The sequence below is a fragment of the Megascapheus bottae genome, chromosome 2 (assembly GCF_031878675.1).
Source record: "Megascapheus bottae isolate mThoBot1 chromosome 2, mThoBot2.hap1, whole genome shotgun sequence".
In the NCBI taxonomy this organism is placed as follows: Eukaryota; Metazoa; Chordata; class Mammalia; order Rodentia; family Geomyidae; genus Megascapheus; species Megascapheus bottae.
In genome coordinates this window covers 80,896,101-80,908,490 of record NC_143510.1, presented here as the reverse complement: position 1 = coordinate 80,908,490, position 12,390 = coordinate 80,896,101, and the positions used below count along the sequence as shown (strand labels likewise).

General features: G+C 37.0%; 1 protein-coding gene across 5 annotated transcripts in view; it reads left to right on the top strand.

The window, feature by feature from the left end:
- Positions 1-12,390, top strand: part of Anks1b (ankyrin repeat and sterile alpha motif domain containing 1B) — a 905,411-nt gene that overhangs the window by 441,994 nt on the left and 451,027 nt on the right. The gene's annotated exons all lie outside the window — the stretch shown is intronic.

Sequence of the window (12,390 nt, the reverse complement as noted above, 5' to 3'; positions counted from 1 at the left end):
TATAAAGAAACATATGCTAGAAGACAGGAGGGTCAGGGTTGTTCTGACTGAGATGTTAATGATAGCGCTATTTCTCAGGACATGGTTCCTGGGGTCAGTGGTAATGTTGGGCAGACTGAGCCAAGAACATCCAGGGAAGCTGAAGGGGAACTAAATTATTTCTGTAGGAATCTTCCCCTAGATTGACAAGCTTCCACAGATTGAAATGAGGATTTTGTCATAAATTATCTTCCTCATGGAGTGCTAAGAATCAGTTTTAGGGCTTCTTTTGCATGCTAGCAAGCGTTCTATCATTGAATTGCATGCCTATAGCCCAAACATGAATAATTTTTGAGTACCTTGAAAAGCAAACTACTGTAAGTAGGCATCAACAAAAATAGCATGTACTTAGTCTCCAGTGACTATCTAAATATTGTTTCTGAAACAGGATATAGAGCTACTATTGTATACACAAAATGTTTAAGGAACTGTTTAATCATGAAGATAAGTAAAAAAACAACAGCTAGCAACAAATGGCAGACAAATGAAAAAATATGGCACAGTGGATCTGAAAAATGTAACACTTGAAATTATTCTCAGCACTCTACAACAAATGGACTAACAAATAAATAGACTATATATGGAGAAAGAAAATTTTGATGAATTAAATGATAAATTAGAAGCTATTTAAATTCCTATAGTCTAGAGTGTATCCCAAAGGATCAAAAAGGAAGAAAAATGGAAGAAATGAACAGATATGAAGGATGGAATAAAAAACATTTGTCTATTGGGAGTAAAGAATTCAGGGTAACCGGGTATGGTAGCTCACACCTGTAATCCTAGCTACTCAGGAGGCTGAGATCTGAGGATCATAGTTCAAATCCAGCCCTGGCACTAAAGAGCCTAAAGAACATGAGATTCTTGTCTCCAATTAATCACTAGAAAAAAGGGAAGTGGGACTGTGCCGAAGGGGTAGGGCAGTAGCCTTGAGCTCAGGAACAGTGCCCACGCCCAGAGTTCAAGCCCCATGACCCACCAAAAAAAGAAAAGAAAAGAAAAAGTATTCAAGGTAAACAATGAAGAAAACATAGAAGAAAAAAATAGTGGACAGATCTTTTTCCTGTATTGATTTTAAAAAACTAAGTTCATATGCCTCAGAAATATACTATATTCCAAGAAGGACAGATTAAAAAGGAATCCATTTCAAGACATGTGATTGTGAGATTGAAAGACACATGGAAGCTTTTCAAAGGAAGATTTTTCAAAGAGAAAGGATGAATGGCTCATAAGAAAAGCCGATATAATGACAGCCATGAGAAGGAAATGATAGAGGACACAGCAAAATATGAAGACATTCATAGTTGGAAATTGAGAATGTTTACTAAAAGAAAATCTCAAGGATTCCTTTAAAAAGGAAAATGAGTGCTGGAAGTGTGGCGTAGTCATAAGAATGCTAGCCTAGCATGCACAAAGACCCGGGTTCAAGTCCTCAGTACCACATACACAGAAAAAGCTGGAAGTACAAGGATATAAAAAGACAATTTTAAAGTTCATTATGTCCACATTGAGTTTTTTCTGTTACTATCCCATTAATATTTAATGTGTAACATTTTAAAATGTAGAAATGTCATTCACACTAACAGATTAAAGAATGAAAATTACATAACCAACAGGTGCAGAAAAACACTAGATATAAACTCAACATCTAAAAGATTAAAATTAACAGCAACCTTAGAAGGGAACACGTTTGACTTAATTAATAATACCTTTCCACACATTCCTTTGAAGCTGGTCGAGTTAGGGCCATTCTGTTGGCATTACTGGGAGATTTACTCAGATGAGATTCCTGTTCGTGGTTCTTCACACTGCAGTGCAAGGATATAAGTGACATTTATATCCTCCATTTCCTTCTGTGTTCAACTTAAGACTTTGTCCTTTCAACAAGAAATGATAGTGTGCCAATTCCCCAATGAAGATGGAAAGGCATCTCAAATTTCCAATACGGAAGCACATCAGATAAATTCTGAACAACCCCACTATGTCCTGAGATACTAAGAACGAAAAGGGCTAAGAGTGTTTTGGTATTAGCCTAAGATTATGCTTAGCTTTTGGAAACTTGGAGTCTTCAGGAATCCATGGGCTTCATGTTGGAAACTATTACTTCAGTAAGCATTTTCTACTATCAAGAACATTCTTATAACAACCGCAATGCAATCAAATCAGGAAATTAAGATTAATAGATTACTATTAAGTGTTTCTCAGGACTCAGTCAAGTTTAGTTAGCTTTTCTTTAATAATAGTTTTAAGAATGGATCTATTTCGGGACACATGTTACATTTAATCACAGTGTCTTTTTAGTTTCCTTTTTTCAGGAGCAGTGCCTTTACCTAACCTTGACCTTCATGACTTTCACCTTCACAGTTTTGAACATTATAGGACAGTTGTGTGGGTAGATAGTCCCACAAACATATTTCTTCATGACTAGATTTGGGTTATATGTCTTTAGCAGGAAAATCCAGAAATGATTCTTTTTGATTTTTTCATTGCAATCTGTCAAGTGCAATATGTTTCTGGTATGTTCTCTTATGGATGATAAATGTCTTGATTATTTGAGTGAAGTAGTATATGCAAGATTTCTCCACTATGGTGTTATTCTTTTTCTTTTTGAAATAAATAATATTTTGTGGTGGAGGCAATTTGAGTGCATGTAAATTTTCCATCCCAAATAAAACCCTCAAAATCTCTCTGTGTCTTTGTCTCTGTCTCTGCCTGTATGTCTGTCTGTCTCTCACAGGCACACACGAACACACACACACAGGCACACCTAACCGGTGGAAAGCAACTCAAGCCAGAATCTCTGTCCTATTAACATATACCCACAATGTTTGAGAATTTTTCTTTCTGATGCAAGATGTTCCAGACTCATCTCAGACTATGCTTATAATATCCCTAATCTCAATCATTTTAATTGATTTCTGTTTATATTCATTAAATACATTTCAAAACCAAAATCTAGATCTTAGTTTCTCAAGCCCTGTCAATGGATAGTTAAGTAATATACTTCTATAAATATATATATATATATGTCTACCCTGAAAACTTAATTATCACCCATTCCAACATATCACACATCTCTATCCCCCTTTATATTTGTAGTAATTTCCTTAAACTGAGAAAACTGGCTCTCATTAATCTTTTAAATATTTTCTTTAGCTGGACGCTGGTGACTCATACCTTTAATCCTAACTACTCAGGAGGCTGAAATATGACGATCACAGTTCTAAGCCAGCCCTGGTAGGAAAGTTTATGAGACTCTTATCTCCAATTAACCACTAGAAAACTGGAAGTGGACTTGTGGCTCAGTGGTAGAGCTCTAGCTTTGAGCAAAAAAGTTCAGGAACAATGCCCAGGCCCTGATTTTAAGCCCCACGTCTGACAAAATATGCTTTATTATTATCTGTAAGTAGTTGTACAAAGGAATTGTCATTTAACAAAACAGTTTATGAATATAATATGTCTTGATCAATGTCACTTTTCTCTTCTTATTTTGTAAGATAGACATTGAACTTTTAGTTGCATTTTCCCCTCTCTTCATCTACTCTTTCTCCTTGGTCCCTCCCACCCTTTTCTAGTACCTGCTTCCTAGTGTTTTATTTTGCTGAACTTTGACTTTGGCTTTCTAAGGATTTACATTATTTTAGATCTCTCTTGAATCTGTTGTATTTCAGTTAATACATTTGTATACACTTGTATACTACCTGGTGTATTTACTTATAGGTTTGTAAGCTAAATCTAGGTTCCGCATATAAAACATGGATCCTTTGTCTCTCTGGGCTTACTTCACTTAACATACTTTTTTCTAAGACTTTCCATCTCTTTACAAAATAGACCACTACTCTTAATGTAGTTTTTTTTATTTGCTCAATAGCTCTGAAATTTCCAGTTTCCCATATCTACTACCATCCCACTCAACATTTTTCTCACCCTGATAGAGATGTGGATAGACTTTTTCCTCTGTGAAAACACTTCGCTCATCTCTGCTGAGACTGCCACTTCAAAGCAAGTTATTCCCACCTGTGAAAAACTTGCTTTCCCTAAGAAGGCTTTGATATTCCATACTAAACATGATAGGCTGCTCTTGGGTTCTGACCCTCCAACCTGGGCCACTCCGTCAAGTGAATACCTCCCTACTCTGGCTGGCCTCTAGCATGCTGTGCTAGGTTGCCTCCAAAAAACTACTGCTGTGCTCACCCTCTGTTATCCAACTCAGGGCCTTTGCAAACCCTCCTCCCCACTTAGGTGTGGATAGCATCTCGCTCTTCCTTATCTAATGACATCAGGACAAAATTGTCATGGAACAAAAAGAGAAAGGAATTGGATGGTCAGCTCTTGTTTCAGTTCCATGACTTAGAACTCACATTATCCTTTTATATTTTGTAGTACTAAGGTTTGAACTCAGGGACTTGTGCTACCTTCAATCTTTTTGCTTTGGTTTGTTTACCTGATAGCACCATATGCTTTTGCCCATCCAATTTCAAGTATCATGATACTTGAAGTTTAGCTTTGTTAAGGGGGCTGGGAGTTTGGCCTAGTGGTTAAAGTGCTTGCCTAGCATGCACGAAGACCCAGGTTCGATTCCTTGGTACCACATACATAGAAAAAAGCTGGAAGTGGTGCTGAGGCTCAAGGGGTAGAGCTCTAGCCTTGAGAAAGTCCAAGGACAGTGCTCAGGCCCTGAGCTCAAGCCCAGGACTGGCAAAAAAAAAAAAAAAAAGAAATGTGAAATTAAATGAGGCAAGTATAATCTCTATAGCATGCCTCCATTTCATCTAAAGAAATAACAAATGCACAATCTTGCCAACGTGTACTTTTCAAAACATGAACACAAACAAAGGAGTAAAATTCTGTCAAAATAACAATCATTATTGGGGTTCAGGTCATGGTTCAAAGCCAGCCCTAAAGAACATGAGATTCTTTATCTTCAATTAACCAGTAGAAAACTGGAAGTGGCACTGTGGCTCCAGGGTTAGGGGCTGAAGAGCTCAGGGACAATGCCCAGGTCAGAGTTCAAGCCCCACAACCGAGAAAAAGGCAGGAAGGCAGGAGGGAAGCAAGGAAGGGAGGGAAGGAGGGACGAAGAAATCAGTTAATACATTTTTTTTTCAAATGGAATAATCTAAATTTATATTTTTGTTACATTTGGTATATTTCTGTTATCCTATGCTTCAACTGTTTTACTTCTTGCTATGCTCCAAATGTTTGTATCCTCATAAATACATCTGTTCAAATCCTAACCTGCAATGTAATGGCATTAGGAGTTAGTACCTCATGAGGCTTTCATGGGCGTGATTAGTGGCCCTTACAAAAGAAAATGGCTCACACCTAACCTTGACCATTCAAAAGGCAGAGATTTGGAGGAGCAAGGGTCAAAACCAACCTTGGCAGAGAAATCTACTAGATTCCTTTTTTGAAATAAGCAGCAAATAGCAGATTTCAGGTGGTAGAGCTCCAGCTGAGCAGGCAAACTGAGCAAGAACAAGGCCCTGAATACAAATCTATGGGGGTGGGGGCGGGGAAGAGGAGTAGGAAGAATAAGAGAGAGAGAACCCAACAGCTCCTTTATCCCATCGATCAGTTAAGGTAGTGTATAAATTAGAAGCAGGTCCTCATCTGACACCAGATCTGCTGGTGCCATGATCTTTGGTCCTCAGAACCTTAGAGTTATGAGAAATAAAAAATTATTTATAAGCTACCAAGTTTATAACATTTACTGCAGCAGCTCAAATGAACTAAGACACATGTATTACCTTATTTAATGTTCACAACTTTTTGATATATGCTATTATTCTCATGATTTTCCCAAGGCAAAAGCATCAACATTATGACTTATTTCTTCTAAGGAATGTATCCATTCTTTAGGACTTGGCAATTAGTTGTCTGTTAACACATAACAAATGACCTCAAACTTAATAGCCCTTATTTTAGCTCTTCTTTAGCCCTTATTTTAGGGCATATTATATATATATATATACATATATATATATATATATATATATATATATTCTGGTCTGGGTCACCTCAGCTCATCTGAGCATGCTCACGATGCATCCTGGTCAGTAGACAGATCAGCCTGATGTTGGTTGGTCTTAGATGATTTCATTGAGATATTTCTTAATTTTGTTTATATGCTGTGTCATCTTGAGCTTTTACTGATCCTTTAGGGACTGCCATTAATTGCCAGAAACTGTGAAAGCTCACCTATAATCATGTCTTTCACACGTGCTCTTCCAATCCAGAGTCCGTACCCCTAACCACCTTCTTTAGCAGGCTTCATATTCTAGGCTATGATTCACCTGCACTGACTACCAAGGGATGGTCTTTATGTTCCAGAAATTACTCACACTAATCAATCTTAAATCTACCTATCTCTGCTCTGCCTGTTTCCCACAGAAACTATCAATAAAGGCTCTTCTCTGATGGTCTCTCCTTACTCCCTCTACCTCCTGTTTATCTCAGCTTGTTACTGGTTCCCTCCCACCATCCCCTGTACATTATGTGGTGAGCCCTTCTGTTTAGATTTTGGGGCTAAAGCAGTCCTTGTTTTTCTTCAGTGGCCATTGCTTTTGTGACTATAGCTTCATCATACCTAGGGAATAATAAAACCTACATTTTTCAAGCAAACAAATATGCCAGTCCAGCCTGAGTGGTTCCTATATGGCAAGGTTCAAAGAGCAACAGATCAACTGCACAAGTGACTTTCAAATATGTTTCTATCATTCTTGCTGTTGCACTTGGCCACAGTGGGAATTAAGAGGGAAAACGAGATGTAAGGAAGAGTGTGGTTACATGGAGCTATGAGCAGACTGACCACACTCCATCTTCACACAAGTTTTCCAGGCTTATAATTTTTTTCTTTGAGTAACCTTTACAATTTGGCCATTGAGACAGCAGGCATAATTTACCACATTAGGCAAAAATGATTCCAACTATCCTGATGTTATTCAAAACTCTAATAAACTGGCAACTAAATTCTCTTTTGCTTAGGTAACAACTTGTGACTAGAGGAATTGGACAATATGAAGCATTTTCAATTTGTAATTATAGCCATTTTTGTCAAAACACAGAGGAAGTTGTAGCGTGATGATATTATTCACAGAAAATTTAAACAATGTAATATCCCTAAAGTTCTCATTATTCTAGACAATGAACATGGTCAGGAATCCTCTTTTAAATATTTTTACTATCTTTAATTACAGAAACCTTTTTTGATAGGTATTTATCTCATCTTTTTTCCTGATAATGTTAAGACCCTTCAATTTTCCTTTCAAATGCAAACTCAACCCCTTTAGCCTTCAGCAATTTTCAAAGTAAAGTTTTAACTACCTTATTTCAGAATACCTCCTTCTTACCATTGCTTACCACTTTTGCCCTCAGCACACACTTGTTTATCTTATAAAGCACTATGGGTGATCCAGTCAACTAGGAAGAAGAAAGAAAATGCCTGATCTTATTCCCTATTCTGTTAGTTTAACTTTAAGAAGTAATACATAGGCCGAAGAAATAAAGCTGTAATGTTCTTGGTACACTTTTCCAAGATTCTGAAAATAGTGACAAATAGAAGCCTCCTTACTTGTTCTCATGGTAAAATCAGTCCTAAATTGTTATTTTTATTTTGTTTTGTTTTAGTAATATAATTTCTATATTAATAGGTGTTAAAATCTGATGTTTAAAGATGTTAAAATTTTTTTAGTAAAAGTACTTTATACTCCTCATATTTGCTTTATTCCTTGCTTTACAAAGTTATGAAGTTCACAGATGTTAAACATTTTTATGTACAGATTTAATGGCCAATTGTTCTTTTGAGAACTGTCTGTTCAATTTATTTAACCATTTGCTGATTGGGCTATTTTTTTGAGTTTATTTTTTGAAAGCTATATATCCTGGATATTAATCTCTTGCACAATGAATAGCTGACAAAAACAAATTCCTCCCATCATCTAAGTTCTGTCTCCACTCTGGTAATTTTACTGAGCAATCTCACTTGGCAGTTCTTACCATTAATTCCTGAGCTCTTGGAGTCCTATTCAGAAAGCCATATGTTTGGAAGCATTTTTCTTGTGTTTTCCTGTAGTAGGTTGAAACTTCCAGGTTCTATTTCATCCATTTTTGAATAAATTCTCATATAGGGTAGGAGATGGGAATCTAGTTTGTCTTCTACATATAATGCCAGTTTTCCCAACATCATTTTTGAAAAGGCTGTTTTTCCTTCCAATGTATGTTTTGGGTTCCTTTGTCAAAAATTAGATAGTTTTAGATGTACAGGTTTCTTTTTTCCATATTTTTTGTAATTAATAGAAGGGCTACATTGTATTCAACAGATTGAGGGTGCATTACTTCACATACACTGATACCCTTTCTCATGTCTTGGTCCCCATTTCTCTTCCCCCACTCCTACCCCTCATCTTGTTTCCCCCCCCTTCCCTATCCGATTTCAACTAACCAAATACGCTTATATACAATATATCAGATAACAAGGAGAAATACTGTAACACTATGAGACCACCAAGGGACAGCAAAAGAGATGAGAGATAATATAGTACATTAAGGACAACAACTACTTGTTATACGCCTTTTGTTTCTAACTGCAAAATCGTTTTGATTTGCATTTCTTTTATGGCCAGAAATGTGAAACATTTCTTCATGTGTCTATAGGCCATTCTTATTTCTTCTTCAGAGAAGACTCTCTTTTAAGTCTTTGGCCCAAATTTTAATAGAATGGCTGTTTCTTTGGAGATTAGTTTTTGGAGTGATTCAATTTTTTTGAGCTGTTGATATATTTTAGATATGAGGAATTTGTCCGTTGTATGATTAGTGAAGCAGATGCATAGGTTTCTTTCTGGATTCTCTATTCTTTTTTTTGTTTTGTTTTGTTTAATTTTTTTATTGTAATTAGTAAAAGGGTTACATGATATTTGCCAGATAGAAGGTGCATTAATTCACATACATTGATACCCTTTCACATGTCTTGGTACCCATTTTCCCCCCCACACACCCCCCACCCGTCTTGGTTTTCCCCCCTTCCCTATCAAATTTCAAATATCCAATACAAATAAATTCAATATATCAGATAACAAAGTGAGATACTATACCAATATGAGATAACCAAGGGACAGCAAAGGAGATGAGAGACAACATAGTACATTAAGGACAACAATCATTCATTATATGGCTTTTGTTTCACTATCCTGGAGGTCCTTTCAATTAGCTTCACATTATATGGCCTTATGTATCAAGATTTTGCTCTATTGCAAATCTCTGCTAGTAGAGCCCAAGGTTTCTACTGATTATGACGAATGAGGGAAACCATTGAGCCTAAGTTCCTTTGAGTCTGGCTTACTTCACTTAATATGATTTTTTCTTCTAAGTCTTTCCATTTCCTAACAAATGGGTCGATGTCATTCTTTCTGACAGCAGCATAGAATTCCATTGTGTATAAATACCACATCTTGTTGATCCACTCATCAACTGAGGGGCATCTGGGTTGGATCCATATCTTTGCTATGCTAAACAGTGCTGCAATGAACATCACTGTGCTAGTGGATTTAGTATATCCTTGTTTCTGGACAATTAGATAAATTCCAGGTAGTGAAATTGCTGGGTCATAGTTGAGCTCTATGTTTAGTCTTTTGAGGAACTGCTATACTGCTTTCTATAGTGGTTGAATGAGTTTGCACTCCCACCAACAGTGTAGTAGTGATCCTTCTTGGCCACATCTCCTCAAGCATCTGTTGTGGATTTCTTGATCATGGCCATTCTAACTGGAGTGAGGTGGAATCTTAGTGTTGTTTTGATTTGCATTTCTTTTATGACCAGAGATGTTGAGCATTTCTTCATGTGTCTATAGGCCATTTTTGTTTCTTCTTCAGAGAAGACTCTCTTTAAGTCTTTGGCCCATTTTTTAATGGGATGGTTGTTACTTTGGAGGTTAGTTTTGGAGTGATTCAATTTTTTGAGTTGTTGATATATTTTAGATATGAGACCTTTGTCTGTTGTTTGGTTGGTGAAGATCTTCTCCCACTCTGTAGGCTTCCTGATTAGTTTATTAGCTATGTCCTTTGCCAGACAAAAGCTCTGCAGTTTAATGCAGTCCCACTTATCCAGCCTTTCTCTGATTTGTTGTGATTCTTGGTCCTTATTAAGAAAGTTTCGACCTGTGCCAAGGAGGTCTAGTGTATCTCCTATTCCTTCCTGTAAAGTTTTCAGTGTGTCAGCTTTTACCTCCAGGTCTTTGATCCATTTGGAGTTAATTCTAGTGCAAGGTGACAAAGAAGGATCCAGCTTTAGTTTTCTGCAGGTGCTTAACCAGTTCTGCCAGCACAACTTGTTGAAGAGGCTGTCTTTCTTCCATTCTATTTTTTTGGCTCCCTTGTCAAAGATTAGGTGGCCATAGGTCTGTGGTTTAATATCTGGGTCCTCAGTTCTATTCCATTGGTCTTCAGGCCTGTTCCTGTGCCAGTACCAAGCTGTTTTGAGAATTATAGCTCTGTAATAGAGTCTAAAGTTTGGAATTGAAATTCCTCCAGCGCTGTTCTTTCTGCTAAGAAGTGTTTTTGCTATATGGGGTCTTTTATTATTCCATATGAAATTTTGGATTGCCTCTTCTATTTCTTTAAAGAATGACATTGGGATGTTGATGGGTATTGCATTGAATTTGTAGATAGCTCTTGGCAAGATTGTCATTTTCACAATGTTGATTCTTCCAATCCAGGAGCATGGGAGGTTTTTCCATTTCCTTAGTTCTGCTTTAATTTCCTTTTTTAGGGTTTTAAAGTTTTCGTCAAAAAGGTCCTTTACATTCTTAGTTAAGCTAATTCCTAGGTACTTTATTTTCTTTGAGGCTATTGTGAAAGGAGTTGCTTTCCTGATTAATGCCTCGTTCCTCTCACTGTTGGCGTAAAGGAAGGCAGTTGATTTTTGAGGGTTGATTTTATAGCCTGCTACTCTTCCAAAGCTTTGAATCAGCTCAAGGAGCTTGGGAGTAGAGTCTATAGGATTCTTTAAATACAGAATCATGTCATCTGCAAAGAGGGATAGTTTTATTTCCTCTTTCCCTACTTGGATCCCCTTTATGCTTGCTTCTTGCCTTATTGCACTGGCTAGGAATTCTAGTACTATGTTAAAGAGGAGTGGAGAGAGTGGGCATCCTTGTCTCGTTCCTGATTTTAGAGGGAATGGCTTTAGATTTTCACCATTAAGTGTAATACTAGCAGTAGGTTTCTCATACACAGCCTTTATTACCTTGAGGAATGTTCCATGGATTCCTAGTTTCTCCAGAGCTTTTAACATAAAGGGGTGTTGGATCTTCTCAAATGCCTTTTCCGCGTCTATTGAGACAATCATGTGATTTTTGTCCTTGCTCCTGTTGATGTGTTGAATTATATTAATTGATTTGCCTCCCTGTGATGAATCCGGTTTGATCATAGTGTATAATTTTTTTGATGAGTTGTTGTAGACGGTTGGCCAGTATTTTGTTGAGAAGTTTTGCATCGATGTTCATCAAAGAAATAGGTCTATAGTTCTCTTTCTTTGATGAATCTCTGTCTGGTTTGGGGATGAGGGTTATTCTGGCTTCATAGAATGAGTTTAGTAAGGAACCTTCATTTTCAATTTCGTTGAAGAGCTTGAGGAGTATTGGTATGAGCTCTGCTTTGAAGATCTTATAGAATTCAGCTGTGAATCCATCTGGCCCTGGGCTTTTCTTAGGTGGAAGTTCTCTAATTGCCATTTCTATTTCAGAGCTTGAAATAGGCCTGTTGAGTTGGCTTAGTTCTTCTTGGTTCAGTGTGGGTATGTTAATATTGGCTAGGAATTCATCCATTTCATCTAGATTCTCAAATTTGTTGGCATAAAGGTTTGAGAAGTATTCCCTCATGATATTCTGGATCTTGGTAATTTCTGTTGTGATATTACCATTTTCGTCTGTGATTTTGTTTATTTCGATATGCTCTCTTCTTTTTTTGGTAAGATTTGCTAAGGGCTTGTCAATTTTGTTAATTCTTTCAAAGAACCAACTCCTTGTTTTGTTGATTCTTTCTATAGTTTTTTTGGATTCCAAATCATTTAATTCTGCTTTGATTTTAATTATTTGCTTTCTTCTACTGGGATTAGGGTTGGTTTGTTGCTCTTTTTCCAGGAGCTTAAGGTGGAACATTAACTTGTTGGTTTGCAATTTTTCCAACTTGTTGTTGTAGGCACTCAGCGCTATAAATTTTCCTCTGAGTACTGCCTTTGCTGTGTCCCAAAGGAGTTGGTATTTTGTGTGCTCCTTACTGTTAAATTTCATAAACTGTTGGATTTCTGTTCTGATCTCTTCGATGACCCATTGGTGATTCAACAATGTGTTGTTCAGTC